The 15417-nt window shown below is 38.2% G+C and overlaps 1 pseudogene; it reads right to left on the bottom strand.

The window, feature by feature from the left end:
- The window catches only part of LOC129070109 (ubiquitin-60S ribosomal protein L40-like), a 146394-nt pseudogene extending 131241 nt beyond the window's left edge, over nucleotides 1-15153 (bottom strand).
- Nucleotides 15154-15417: the final 264 nt, after the last annotated feature.

Raw genomic sequence — 15417 nt, 5'->3', positions numbered from 1 at the left:
TCATTTTTCTCAGTTTCATAGTGCAATGTTTAGATCAGACACTTACATCACCTAAGGCATCTTTCAGTTCCACACATCAGGAAACCAATCAAACTGACTTGAACAAGGGGGATTCTGGGACGATGACAATGATGGTGGTACAGTCTTTGAGTCTCTCCATATCTTCACATTAAAACAGACAGAGAATGCCCCAACACACCATGAAACATAAGCCAATGAAGATGAATAGCCAACAGGCACAAGTCCTAAATACTATCAATTTGTGTATGAGAGAGAATAGAACAAGGAGGCAAGGAAATGTTTGATAGACAAACCCCAGAGTTGCCAATGGCACAAACAAGGCTGGTGCTGGTGGAGAGGGCCAACCTCAGCAGAAAAGAGTGTCACTGACAATGTTTAGGATTATTTTTTGTGCTGATAATAAATGGCAGGTCAACTTTTGGTCTTTGATATTATTTTAATTTTCCTCATAGATAATGGATGCCCTGCACCACCCTCACATTAATAGTCACTAACATCACAAAAAAAGAGAGACAATCAGATACCATAAGCCTCCTAAAAGAAGGTCACCACATCAACAACAGTGTTGCTAGAAGGAATTAGCCTGAGTCCAATATAACCTCTCAATTCAGCTGCTAGTTGCATAAATACCAAAGAGAACTATGCAATCAGCATAACCCATGCAACAGATCAAACAGCCTAGGCTTACTTAATACAATTTGCTTATTTAATGATAAACTGTAAGGAAAATAAAGGAATGGAGGGGTAATCAATATACTAAAAGAGACTAAAATAGCAAAGCAAGTTTAAAACCATGGTCAATATTAAAATGCAGTGTCAGGTTGCACATTTTGTAATCACACTATGAAGAAACAAAAGGAAGTGGTTCCTATAAAATTTGGTATAGTGGTTACATTTCAGGGCAAGAATGCACTCATATTCTAGGAGATTCTGAGATGACTGGCCAAAAAAAACTGTATTTGCCTTATAGTACTCATTAAACTATGCATTATGTCTATGTCTCATAATAAAAAGTTTCGTTTAATAGCTTGAACAATAGCCCAGTGTAAATAGCTATAGATGGGGCTTTATCTAGTATTTCTTACCTTGTTACCAAGGGACTGCTTACCTTTGTCTCTTGGTTTTGTTCCCCATGATTTGAGTAAGGCTCTTGCCCCATAGTAGTAAAATAGCTACAGCTGCCTCAGTCCTAGTCTATTTATACCATCCTTTCCAAAGGAGAGAATAGCTTTTTTATAACAGCTCCAAAAGAGTCATGGAATCATTCTCATTCATCCAGATGAACTCACATGCCCATTCCTGTATCAATCAAATCTAATTTCTAGTTGACCAATTTTACGCATAATTTTTGTCTGGGCTTGGTGGAGCATTGCTGGTGGAAGACAGGAAGAATGGGTGACAATGTCTACTATACCTAAAACCCTAAATCTTCTTGACTTAAGCTGCTAAATAGAGGGGCCAGTAGTGACAGTGGAAAACAACAGAGAAGATATGAAATGAATGGCTTTTTAAAATTCAATCTTTAGAGAAAACCACAGAGGGAAGATCCATCTAGGTGGGCTCCATGTTCTCTCCAGACCCAAGGTTTCACCTGCACAAGAACTTTATATGTGTGCATCAGCATATTGGTTACCTGCCATCATGTGACAGATGCTGTGCTGAAATATATCACATCAGTTCTATAAACCCTCCCACTTATACCATTAGGTAGGTGGTAACATTGCCCTTAGAGAAGGGACACAGGAGCACCAACAAATGGGCCCTGTCTATACATAGCTAGTAGGTGGTGGTGTTCTGATTCAAAACCAGATCTGTCTGGTGACAAATAATGTGCTCTTAACCACTCTACTATTCATGAAAACCTGCCAAATGTACACTACATTTCCTTTGGAGAACCAGTGAAATTTGAGGCCAGGGGGAGTTAAGGAAAGAGGTTAAGAAAAACAGTAGAAGGGGTCATTTTCATTCATCAGCAACTCTCTAGCATGGACCCACTCTGGATTCACACTTCTTTCCATGAAATGAATCTTTACTTTCAGAGTGGGACTTGCCCAACACCCCAGTTTTGGAGACCTCACTGGCTTCTGGTATGGCCCGTAGGTCTCCTTTGTGCTAAGAACCTTCTGGCAGTATAGGTAAGCCTACAGACCCCTTCTCAAAATGATGCTTTTCAATGTGGAAAACTCATGGGATTACAAAAAAAAAAAAACCCACCAATTTTATTAAAATGCATTTTCCATATAAAAAATGATATAATAATACTGTTTTTCTTTAACAAACTGAAAAATAAAGATTTAGCCATAGATCTCATACCAACCATAACTTCAAAGCACTGATGAGTATAAAGTTATGGTACATATACATAATGGAATACTACGCAGCAGAAAAAAAAGAACTACTAAACTTCACGACAGCATGAACAGAACTGTAGAGCATTATGTTAAGCGAAATAAGCCAAGGGGTGAAAGACAAATACCATATGATCTCACCTATAAGTGGAACCTAACCAACAATACAAAGATGCAAGGAAAATAAGACCAGCAACACTAAAAGGAAAAGAAATCAACAGAGATAAGAGGGAAGGAGGGAGGGAGGCAAGAGAAAGTGGTGGGGGTAGGCAGAGACAAATGTATTTGGAAAAATAAATTAATTAATTTAAAAAAGTTAGTGTATATATAAATATTAAAATAGTATTTCTCTCTCACACACACACACACACACACACACACACACACACAAAGCACTGATGAGTATAAAGGTTGAGTCCAGATATCTGAAAACTGTAATATGATATGAAAGTTCTTGTGATTTTTATAGTTGAAAAAAAGCACCAGTTTTGCTCATACTGTGGTGTTTTGCTGCCTACATTCATATGGAAGCACATGTTAAGTTTCTAAGGTAAGTGAAAGAAGAGTTGTAGATTTTGCTCCCCACCAAGTTCATGGATTCCCCCAATTAAAAACTCTGCCCTTGATAGAGCCTCCACAGCAATGGCAATCTTTGTGGGAAAGCTGTATAAACTGGATTTATAAAGAAACTTTTCTATGTAAAGTTTATAAAAAGAGATACATAACATCAAGAAAGAACCTATGTCATTTACAGTACATAGTGAAGGACATCATACTTACCTTCTCCCCAGGAAAGAATACTTGTTTGTATTTTTTTCAGTTGACCCTAGAGAGTGACTGCCCATATGGAATACCTGAGAGGATAAGGATATTTTTACTGGTTTAGTCAGGAGATAAAAATGTAATATTTAATAGTTTGTCCACATTCAGACCATGCTAAAAAAAAAAGTGTCCAAAAAAATTCTTTGAAACTATCGCATTCATATGCATACATGTGACTAGAGGAAATATCATTTTCAAAGAAGACATTTTTCTAATTGTAGCCTGAATTTATCTAATACACTTAATTTTAAAATAAAGTGAGAATTTCTGATGTCTCATTTTTTTTTTCATGTAGTGGAAACACTTAAGCTTTACTATAAAAGTAGGTCCCTGTAGCCTGGGTGTAATGTGACTTTTTCGATCTGGAACAAGGTATCCAATTATTTTATAACATTATTACCCAGGTCCTCTCAGCAAGGATAAATGGAGGTTGGAGCAATACAATTTATGGGTGAGGGCTAGGCTGGAGAATGTCATGTGTCTTTTCCCTTTAGAATGTTTGGATATGGGAAAGAAAGCCTGGGCCACTGTCTTAGATATAGCTAAGTATTGAAGACTGGGTGGCTTAGACAGTAAACTCTATTTTTTCACAGTTCTAAAGGTTGGAAGTCCAAGATAAGAGTGCCAGCATGGTTGGGTTATTAGTGAGAGCTTTCTCGCTGATTTACAAACATCCACCTTCTCATTGTGTCGCCACATGGTAGGGGGAGAAAGAGAACATTGTGGTCTCTTCCTTTTCTTATAAAGGCACTGATCCCTCATGGGGGCTATGCTCTCATGGGCTCTTTAAAATGAAATTATCTCCCAAAGGCTTCACTTCCAAATAGTATCACATTGGGAATTAGCACTTCAACATATGAATTTGGGGGACACAGACATTCAGTTTATAGCAACCACTTATTCAAAAACCTTCAAAGAAAACCTATTAAGTCCATATCCTTCATTAATACATACTTATGGTGAAACAATCTTTGTGAGAAAGTTATTATTTTGTCTACTTCATGCTATAAACTACCAGATATGTTTACATTTTTTAAATGAGAGAAGCTTAACTCTTTTTATTAGATAATATAAATTAATGAAAATAAACTCATAAAGAAAAAAACTAAAAGACACTCAAAAGCCCTTGGTCCAGAGACTTCCATTACTGTTGATCAGACATCTTTCTAGATGTCACTCTACAAATGTGCCCTTTGGTGTCTGCAGAAAGATTTTAGGTAAATGGCATACAGAACACATTGCGTTTACTCTGTTTTATTTTGATTTTCAACTTAAAATCTTTCCTCATCACCAAGTATAGATACCCATAATTATGGATGACATAGTAACCCACAATATACCTATAAAATAATTTGTTTAAACTCCAGCCTTTTCATAGGCAGGTGCTTATATTCCTCTTGCTTTAAAAGGCAGCCTGCGCAGGCACTTTGTATTTTGTCTGATACTCTCTTAAGAAAAAATATCTAAAATCAGAAAGGGATATGAGCACATTTCACATTTTTCCCTCCACAGAGCTTATAGTCCTTTTCACTCCCAACAACCCCATGAGGGGTACACATATCCCCACACTTTTGTCAGCAGTAGATTTATTCATCTTTGTGACTTTTACTAATCTGGTCATTCAAACTCCTATGGTTTACATCTATTTGATGCAAATATGTTGAACACCTTTTTAAAAAATAGATTTATTGGCTAACCAGACTTAATTAACAAACAAACAAAAAAGCACACCAATTATCCTTATGAAGAAGATTTGTCATAGGCATTAGGTGTCTATCAGCTGAAGACTCTTGAAAAATAAGCTCTGAACTAAAACAAATCTTAAATTTTCCCAAGGTGTCAAATGATTTCAAGTCAGGAATAGTATTATTTAGGACCCGTACATGGTCAATGTAGTCTTTCTTTTTTAAGTGACCAGTATTCTCAGTCCATTTTCCAATCTCAGTTATTTTGCCTGCAAAAGACAGATAGTGGGAAATGTCAGTGTTTCTGTTTGTAGAGATTGGGAATTTAGCATTGTTCACATCTGGAATAGAAACCTGACTCCACATAACACTAACTGGCATCAAGTTGGTTACCATTTCTTTTCTCCTGAAAAGTAGGTATTTAGGAATGAGTAAATAATACCATTCTCACTTTCACATAGAAAGGGGAAGAAATTATGTTATATTTCCAAAGAAAAACTATATTTATACATTTATGTAGTATTTCCATGCCTACCATATAAATTTCCCCCAGGATTTTTCTCCTAGATAGGAATAGAGAGGGTTGGTGTTCCCATTACCTAAATGATGAAATGATAGCCCAAGCAACCAAATGACTGGCCAGGATCTGAAACCTAAATGTTAGGTCTGGTTTGGAACACAGCTGTCCTGACTCCTGGTCCAACATTCTCCCCTGCACTCTATACTATAAGCAAAACAGTAACAGCTCTTTTAACAACTGCAACTTAGAACCAAGGCAACCCATGGCACAATTATTACAAACCCCACAGACAATGCTCCTCCAAACCACAATCCAAGAACAGATTTTAGACACTCACTGTTGGCTAAGGGCTTCTCCAAGTTCTTAATTCCACAAAAGGATTCTGTGAAATCTAACCACATTTTATCTTGATAAACCAAGATTAAAGACTTTTTTTTCAGGCCTAAAGCTAATTCTTTCCACCAGCAGAAATAAAGCTGTGTTTCTCTCTTTCCCACTATGCCATGTAGTTGTGCGATAAATGTAAATTAAATAATGGCTAAGTAAATTGTCTCCCAGAGGCCCTGCGACTATTATCCAGCTTTCTACTCAATAAAGACACATTTGATGACACAAATTAACTATTCAGTCATCCAGGTTAGTCAACACTGCAGGGTAGTGGAGGTGCTTAGCTGCTCCAGAAGAAGATCAGGAGAGAAGGCTTTGCGGGAAAGGGATACCCAATAGGAATGTAAGGGAAGTAGTACAGGGACTGAGAAATGGAGGAGGCCAGTTGAGGGTGGATTTCGGATGCAGAGTGGGCACTTCAGCTTATCCCCAAGGGGCTACTGGAGGGCAAATGATACCTCAGAGCGAGTCAGAACCTTAAGCTTTCATGTCCCTGCACCCACAGTCACTTTTAGGGCCATCCTGGGGAGAAAAAATTCCCAGGTTTGTGGGCAGTTGTGGCATTCCAGTAGCTCAAGGACTGGCCACTGAAGAAGTCACAGGTACAAGTTGCTGTAAGTGCACTTAAGCCAATGAGAGACTTGCTGAAATGGTAGAAAGACCCCCAGGGATCTGGGTGGATATTGGTGTTACCCACTGGTGGGTGACGTCATGGAGTGGGGTCTAAATTGGAGATTATGTCACAGACTGCTATATCCACATTCCCTAGGACCTGTATTTAAGGTGTTATATTTGACAAAATAGACTTTAAAACCAAAGCTATAGTCAAAGACAAAGAAGGACAACACGAAATGATAAAGGAAACAATCCAACAAGAGAATATAACTCTGGTAAAAATATATACACCCAAATAGGAGCACCTTACTCTGTAAAGCAAAAGTTGGTGGAAGTAAAGGGAGAGACTGACAGTAATACAGTCATACTAAGGGATTTTAACACTACATTGACTTCAATGGATTGATCTTCCAGACAGAAAATCAACAGAGACAGTGGCCTTCATTGAAATACTAGATCAAATGGATTTAATTGATTTGCACAGAGCATTTCATCCCAAAGTAGCAAAACATAACTTCTTTATAAGTGTTCATGGAATGTTTTTTAGGATAGACCACAAATTAGAACACAAAACAAGTCTTAATAAATTTAAAAAAAACTGAAATCATATCAAGCACTTTCTCTGACCACAATGCTATGAAACTAGAAATCAATCGAAAGAAAAAAAAACTGAAAAATACACAAAGACATGGAAGCTAAATAACATGTTATTAAACAATAAATCTGTCAACAGCAAGATTAAGGGAAAAAAAATAAAAAAAAAACACCTTGAAACAAATGAAAATGAAAACACAACCCAAAATCTGTTGGACATAAGAAGACCAGTCCTAAGAAGGAAGTTCACAGCATTGCAGGTCTATCTCAAGAAACAATGTAAAGCTCAAATAAGCAATCTAAATTTACACTTAATGAAACTTGAACAAAGAACAACAAACAAAGCCCAAAGTGAGTAGAAGGAAGGAAATAATAAAGACTAGGGCAGAAATAAATAAAATAGAGTCTAAAAAAATGATACAAATCAATGAATCCAAGAGCTGGTTCTTTGAAAAGATAAGACAGACAAACCTTTAATCAGGTTCATAAAGAAAAAGGGAGAGGACTCAAATAAATAAAGTCAGAAATAAAAGGAAATAACAACTGACATCAAGGAAATACAAAGGACTGTAAGAAACAACTATATGTCAACAAATTGGATAACTTGGACAAATGAGTAAATTCCTAGAAACATACAATCTTGCAAAACTACCTAATACATCAAGGAGAATTAGAGAATCTGAATAGACAGATTCCACTCAATGAAATTGAAGCAGTAATAAAAAAACACCAACAAACAAAAGCCCTGAAAAGGAAGGCTTCATGGGTAAAGTTTACCAAACATTCCGAGAACTAACACCTCTCCCTCTCAAATTATTTGAAAAAATTCAAGAGGAGGGAAGACTCCCAAGCTCATTCTGTGAGCCCAGCATTAGGTTGCTTGGGCTATCATTCTTAAGATAATTTAAGAATTAATTATCTTAATTCCAAAACCAGATAAAGACACTACAAAGAAAAAAATCATAGAGCAATATCCCTGATGAACATAGATGCTAAAGTCCTCAACAAAATATTAGTGAACTGATTACAGCAATACATCAAAAAGATCATACACCATGATCAAGTGGGATTTATTCCTGGAATGTAAGGTTGGTACAACATTTACAAATCAATAAATGTGATAAACCACATAAACAAAATGAAGGATAAAAACCACATGAACACGTCAATAGATGCAGAAAAAACCATTTCATAAAATCCAACATCATTTCTGATAAAAACTCCCAGCAAAGTGGAGAGGGAACATACCTAAACATAGTAAAAGCTATATACGACAAAGCCACTGCCAGCAGCACTGTTGAGCATGATGCTGGCATTCCCCTTAAGATCATGAACAAGACAGGGATGTCCCCTTTCACCTTCTTTATTCAACATAGTACTGGAAATCCTAGCCATAGCAATTAGACAAGAAAAAAAATAAAGACATCCAAATTGGAAAGAAAGAAGTAAGACTGTCTTTATTTGCAGAGGACATGATACTGTACATAGAGAACCTTAAAAATTCCACCAAAAAACTACTGAAACTGATAAATAAATTCAAGAAAATAGCAGGATACAAAATTAATATCCAGAAATCACTTGTATTTTTATATGTCAATAATGAACTTTCAGAAAGAGAGATTAAGAAAACAAACACGTCCATGATTGCTTCAAAAAGAATAAAATACCTAGGAATTAACCTAACAAAGGATGTAAAATATCTGTACTTGGAAAATTATAAGACATTGAGGAAAGAAATTGAAGAAAATACAAAAAGTGGAAACATATACCATGTTCACGGTTAAGAGGAATTAACATCATTAAAAAGTCCATACTACTCAAAAGAATTTGTAGATTCAATGAAATTCCTATCAAGACATATAGACTCAATGAAATTCCTATGAAGATATCAATGATGTATTTCACAGTAGTAGGACAAATATTTCAAAACTTAATATGGAACCACAAATGGCCCCAAATAGCAATAACGATCTTGAGAAAGAATGATGTTGGAGGAATGTTGCTACCTATTAAAATATACCATAAGGGCATATAATCAAAACAGCTTGGTACTAGCATAAAAATAGAAACATTTATCAATGGAACAGAATAGAGGACCAAGAAATAAACCCACACTCTTATAGTCAATATTTGACAAAGGAAGCAAGCACATACAGTAGGCTAAAGATCATTTATTCAATAAATGGTTAGCAATATCAGACATATATGTACAAAAAATGAAATTAGACCACATTGTAACACCACATACAAGAATAAATTCAAAATGTATTAAACACTTAAATGTTAGACTTGAAAGTGTAAAAATTTTAGAAGAAATAATAGGCAACAAAATCTTGGATATTTCTTCTATCAATATTTTACCTGATATATCTCCTCAAGCAAGGGAAACAAAAGAAAAAATAAATGAATGTGACTACATCAAACTAATAAGTTTTTGCACAGCAAAGGAAACCACCAGCAAAATAAAAAGACAACCCACTGAATGGAAGAACATATTTACTGATACAACTGATAATGGATTAATATGAAAAATTTGTAAAGAGCTTATAAAACTCAACACCAGCACTGGCTGATGTGGCTCAGTGGATTGAGTGCTGGCCTGCAAACCAAAGAGTTGCCAGTTTGACTTCCAGTCAGGGCACATGCCTGGGTTTCAGGCCACATCCTCAGTAGGAGGCACGCAAGGGGCCACCACACATATATGTTTCCCTCCTTCTCTTTCTCCCTCCCTTCTCCTCTGTCTAAAAATAAATAATATTAAAAACAAAAACTCAACACCAAAACAAAACCCCAGTGAAAAAGAACTCAAATAAACAATCCAATTAAAAAATGGATAAAAGACTTTAACAGACATTCTCCAAAGGGGTCAATAGACATATGAAAAGATGCTCAACATCACTAACCATCAGCAAAATTCAAATTAAAACCACAATGAAACATTAGTTAACACTGGTCAGAGTGGCTATCATCAATAAATCAACAAACAACAGCTGCTGGCAAGGAGATGAAGAAAGGGGAATCCTGCACTATTAGTGTGGATGCAGATTGGTATAGGCACTGTGGTGAGAAGTATGGAGATATCTCAAAAAATTAAAAATGGAACTACCTTATGATCTAGCAACTGCACCTCTGGGAACCTATCTGAAGAAACTCAAAACACTAATTCTAAAGAACATAAGCACCCCTACGTACACTGCAGTGTTATTTACAATCACAATGATATGAAATCAGCTCAAGTGCCCATCAGTAGATGAGTAGATAAAACAACTATGGGACATTTACACAATGGAATACTACTTGGCCATAAAAAAGAAGAAAATTTTACCTTTTGTGACAGTATAGATGGACCCGGAGGCCATTATGTTAAGTGAAATAAGCCAGTCAGAGGAAAACAAATACCATATGACTTTACTCATATGTGGAATCTAATGAACAAAGTGAACTAACAAGCAAAATAGAGACAGACTTAAAGATAGAGAGCAGGCTGACAGCTCTAGGGTAAGTTAGGGGGTTGAGAGGTCTAACAAAAAGGAAAAAGGACTCATGGACATGGACAACAGTATGGTGATTGTAGGGGGGAATGGGGTTGTAAGGGGGATAAATGGTAATGGAAAAATAAAATAACATTTTTTTCCTAGATTTTTTAAATTAAAATTTAATTTATATTTGTTCAAATACAGTGGGTAAAGATTGAGGGAAGGAGAGGGGAAGGGGGGCAGGAGAAAGTGGTAGGGGGAAGGCAAAGACAAATAATAAATTTTAAGAGAAGAATCCATAAAGTCAAATTCATCTTTCTCTTACTACCCATCCCCTCTCCTCCCCCTCTCAGCATAGCCGGTGTGTGGTCCTTGCCCTCTTCCTGGGCAAGCTGTCACAGCCCAAGTGCTCTTCCCAGGACTCCAGTAGCACATTAAAGTGCTCAGTGGCATGAGCCAGGTTTTCACAAACCTCTACGTCATCAGAGAATAGTCTCAGAGGAAAGTTCTTTCACATCCAGAATCTCCACTTTCAGAATCTTCATCAGTGCTCAACTGGAGCTGTGTTATATATTTGAGGCCTATGTTCTCTGGGTCTTGCTTCAGGGTGTCCGCTGCTTCTGTGCTCTCATGAGCTGACAAGTCTCAAATTCTGAATCTGGCTCTTTGAGTTCAAGTGCACCTCCTCCCAGCAGTTCTAGACTTGTCCAGAGAGCTGGTAACTTCTTCAGTAGCAAAAGTCTCCCTCCCTCTCCTTTTTTTAATTCTGCAATTTATTTATTTACTTATTTATTTTATCCTTGCACAAGTGCAGTTGTCTCCATTTTCCTGCCACCACTTTCCCCCACCCCCCTATCCTTCCTCACTTTGACTTTGTCCTTGGATCCTTTATACATGTTCCCTGACTTGACCCTTCCTCTTCTTTTCCCCCCTTACCACCTTTCCTCCTCCTCTCTGATTACTGTCAGTTGATTGTTTGTTTTAATTTCAATGTTTCTGGTTATATTTTGCATGCTTGTTTGTTTTGTTGATTAGGTTCCACTTACAGGTGGGATCGTATGGTACACAAACAATCCAATTAAAAAATGAACAAAGGACCTGAAAAGGCTCTGTTCTCATGTCTTTTGTTTTACTATCTGCTCTTCACACTTGGCCACCTCTCTCTTTTCTCTTGCAGCCTCGAGAACTTGTAAGATTTCTTTAGAATGTTTCTTTTATTTTCATGTAATAAGTTTGTATTTGCAAAGTTTTTTTGCCTCAAAAAGCTCCACTAAATTATTCAGATCAGATTTCAGTGTTTTGTTCCCCTCCTTGCAGTTTTTGGCATTTTCTGGAAAGTTGGTCCCTTTCACATTTTATTATTTCTTGTAAGTTATAACAATAATATTATAGAAGGCTTTTTCCTATGTGACCTATTATTTTCTAATCTGATATTGTCTCAATGATTCTGTACATGCAGGTGTCTTTCAGAAAGTAAGTTGAATTCTTTCTCCTGATTTTCTTTGGAAGAACTACATTCCACCTTTATGGAAGACAGCTTCTTGTTTCAGAGTGAAAAACTATGCTCAGGTGGTGGGTTCAACCCACCTGGGGAAAAAAGCATTATGAGTTTGTGAATTCCAAACTTGGAGCTGCAGTCTAGGGGCAGTCAACTGCAAGTGAAGTTTGGTCCAATCAGTTCTTCCTAATAAGGAAAATGCCTACATCTGTATAAAGACCTGCTCTAGTTTGCCAGTCTGCCACTGACCTTGTTGCTTATGCTCTTTTTCTTCCCAGTTTACCTTAGAAGTATACAGGTATTGCTGTACCATTTTGAATCACTCAGTCCAAGAAAAAACTGACTCACTCAGGTTCATGATCTAATGCTCTGGAATTCTGAGTGCACTGAGAACCATCCACTCTCAGGGCTTGGTTGTGTTCAGACAAAAGTTGATGAGGTGGTGTTGCTACATAAATTTTATTCAGCTGAGAAACTTTTTGCTACTTTCAGGCTTTGGTTGCACCCAAAAGATTTTCAAGATTAAGGTTTATATTTTGCAAAGACTTACACTCTATCTTCAATTCTGCCTAAATCTTCCTAGTTTTTCCCTTGAATTTTTATATGTGTGCTTTGAATTATTCAGCTCTGTTTGCATTTGCACAATTTGTGTTTTTAATTTCTCAGTGTTTGTCAGTAAAACTGACTCTTTTGGAGCTTTAAAGGAGACTTTTTACTGACATTTGGTTTTTTGTCCTCCTTGTGCAAGATAGTTAAAAATATATATATTTTTTCCTACATTGGCAATGATTGAACACCAGTCTTTTGGGCTCTTTACCCATGATCTAGTGATCTGAATCTTCTCTTCTTCACCCTGAGAGAGTGAATTACATAGAGCACTTTGCAACTTGAGCCTGCTGATCTTTTATTCTTGCAGTGTTTCAATGTCATCCTTTAATTATGGTAGCTACCAATCCCACCCCTTGAGCAGATACTTTCAGATTCCTCCTGTAGCTACACCAGGTGCTGGTTTGATATTTTAAAATGAATCAATATAATCTACCATATTAACAGGCTACAGAAGATCATTTCAACTGCTGAGAAACAAAAACATTTGACAAAATTCAACATCTATGATAAAAATTCTCACAAAAATATGAATACAGGACAATTTTCTCAACTTTATGAAGAGCATCTACAAAAGTCCAGTTTTACTACCTGTTCTTTGTTGACAGCATAAGAGCAGGGATTTTCTATTAGCTGGCAAGGATAAGTCTTGGCTCCTGGTCTTCTCTGACCTTTTGACCTCTTGACCTTCTTGAGGCATTCTTATTGTGGACATTGGGGAATCCTTGCTGCAACCTAGTGATGGTGAAAGTTCAGTTGTTCCCACCCCCCTCCATGGTCTTGGCTGGTGTGGGTATGAGTGGAACTACATTATTTCTGTGGTGTATGGTTTAATATAATGTTTTTTGTTAAAAAAATTCTGTATTTTTAGTCTACCATTTTCATAATCCTGTGGCTAGAGAGGAGAGGTTTTGCTGAGGAATTGCTTGTTTGTGCCTCTTGACATTTCTTGATTGTTCACTTCCTTAATTCCACTTCCGGGAAAACTCTGGAACTCACATTTTTCTCTTGGGTCCTGAATTTCCTAACTAATCAGCCTTCTCTCCACGGTCAGGAAGTCTTCTTATGTTTACTTTACTTATAATGTCCTGGATTTTAGCAGGAGGACTAGGGAAAGTACATGTATTTCAGCCTCCTGATATTTTCCAAATACCTTTATATTCCCTCATATTTTATTATTTCTGTGGTTATAGAATTCTAGGTTGCACCTCAGAATTTGAAGGTGTTGAACTTTCTCTTCCAGTGTTGTTTTTTGATCTTAATTACTTTAAATATGATCTCTCTCTCTCTCTCGGTCTCTCTCTCTGTCTCCTCTTCCCATGTTTCTCTCTCTCCAGTTCCAAAACCACATGAGGCCCTGGCTAGGAGGCTTATCTGATTAGAGCATCATCCTTATATCCCAAAGTTGTAGGTTTGATTCCTAGTCAGGGCACATACAAAAACAACAAATCGATCTCTCCCCGCCTCCTATCCCTCTCTGTTTCTAAAATCAATTTAAATTTTTTTTAAAAAAAAGAGGATTCAAAGATGGTGGAGGAGTGAATGGGAGTCACATTGAATTCCTCCCAAGACCAAACTGGAATTGTGATTGAATAGTGGAGAAATCTCCTGGAAAACAATGGAACGATAGTGGGAGAGGAGCCTTAGAGCCATGGACAGACAGTGGATTCAACTCTCACACATCCCAATGGGTGAGAAGTGTGGTGGAGGCTCAAGAAGGTGGACTGGGTGCCCACAGGCACCAGCACCAGAGGGACATTGAAATGACCAGTTGGAACGCCCAGAGAAGACCAGGGTCTGAACCATAAACAGGGACCCCTAGACTACAGCACCTAAAACCAGGAAAACACACAGACAAAATGCAACCCCAAAAAGCTTAGGGGCACTCTCTGCCAGAGACAGGCAGTTGGGGATGCAAAGAGACATTTAAAGGGCCAACACAAAAATTTGCAGTGGCAGCCACCCTCCTTGATCTTTGGGTAGAGGTGGCAACAGAGTGGGCTGGTGGCTGGGAAAAGATTGATGAGGAAAACTTTGTGAACAGAACGGAAAAGGTGGCTGGTGGAACCCCGGTGATAACTCACCTCCCACTTTGCAGCTACCATCTCACTCAGGCATAAGGGAATCAACTAACCTGCCTTTTGAGCTCTCCACACACAGTTTGTGTGTGTGTGGGCTGGGGGCTAAGTGCAGACAAGCTGGAAGAAATAGAGGATCCCTGGCCAAAGGGGTCACACAGCTGCATAGAGAACCTTGAAGAGAGACTGGAGACGGAGGTGTTGGGGAAAGAACGGGAGGAGGAGCTGGGGAATCCCAACTCATTCCCCTTTCCATAGTCTCCATTGTGTGCAGGCAGGCCACGCCCCCAAAGAGCCAAAAGCTGAAAAGCACACAATAGACAGACCAAAACCACCAAGTGCAGCCCCCCAAAACACACACGCACGGAGTGGCCAGTGAGGGTTGCCAAGTGTGTGTGCAGACCATGACGGCGTGGGCTGGCGAGGTCCCCTGCAGGTTGGCGTCCACTGGGCCTCCGAAGGAGTGCACAGATCATGGAGGGCAGGTGTAAACCAGAACCCATGCCGGCCTGCAAGTGCAGAGCAGTTTACAGAAATAGTGGATCCCAGGCCAAAGGGGTCACAGAGCTGCCCAGAGATCCTGGAGGAGAGACTGGAGACAGGATTAACCCAAGAGTCCCAGAGCTGACTTCCTCCCATTTCCGTGGTTTCCATTTCACAGGAGCAGGCAACCCCAAAGAGCCAAAAGCAGGGAAAACACACAATAGAAGACCCTAAACTGACCAGTGCAGGGTCGCCTGCTGGGCACCAGTGCAAGACGAGTGCAA

The sequence above is a fragment of the Pteronotus mesoamericanus genome, unplaced genomic scaffold (assembly GCF_021234165.1).
Source record: "Pteronotus mesoamericanus isolate MK-2021 breed Mesoamerican mustached bat unplaced genomic scaffold, CSHL_Meso_final contig_245, whole genome shotgun sequence".
NCBI classification, from domain to species: domain Eukaryota; kingdom Metazoa; phylum Chordata; class Mammalia; order Chiroptera; family Mormoopidae; genus Pteronotus; species Pteronotus mesoamericanus.
The sequence above is the reverse complement of the archived record's forward strand: the minus strand, read 5'-3'. Positions and strand labels throughout refer to the sequence as shown.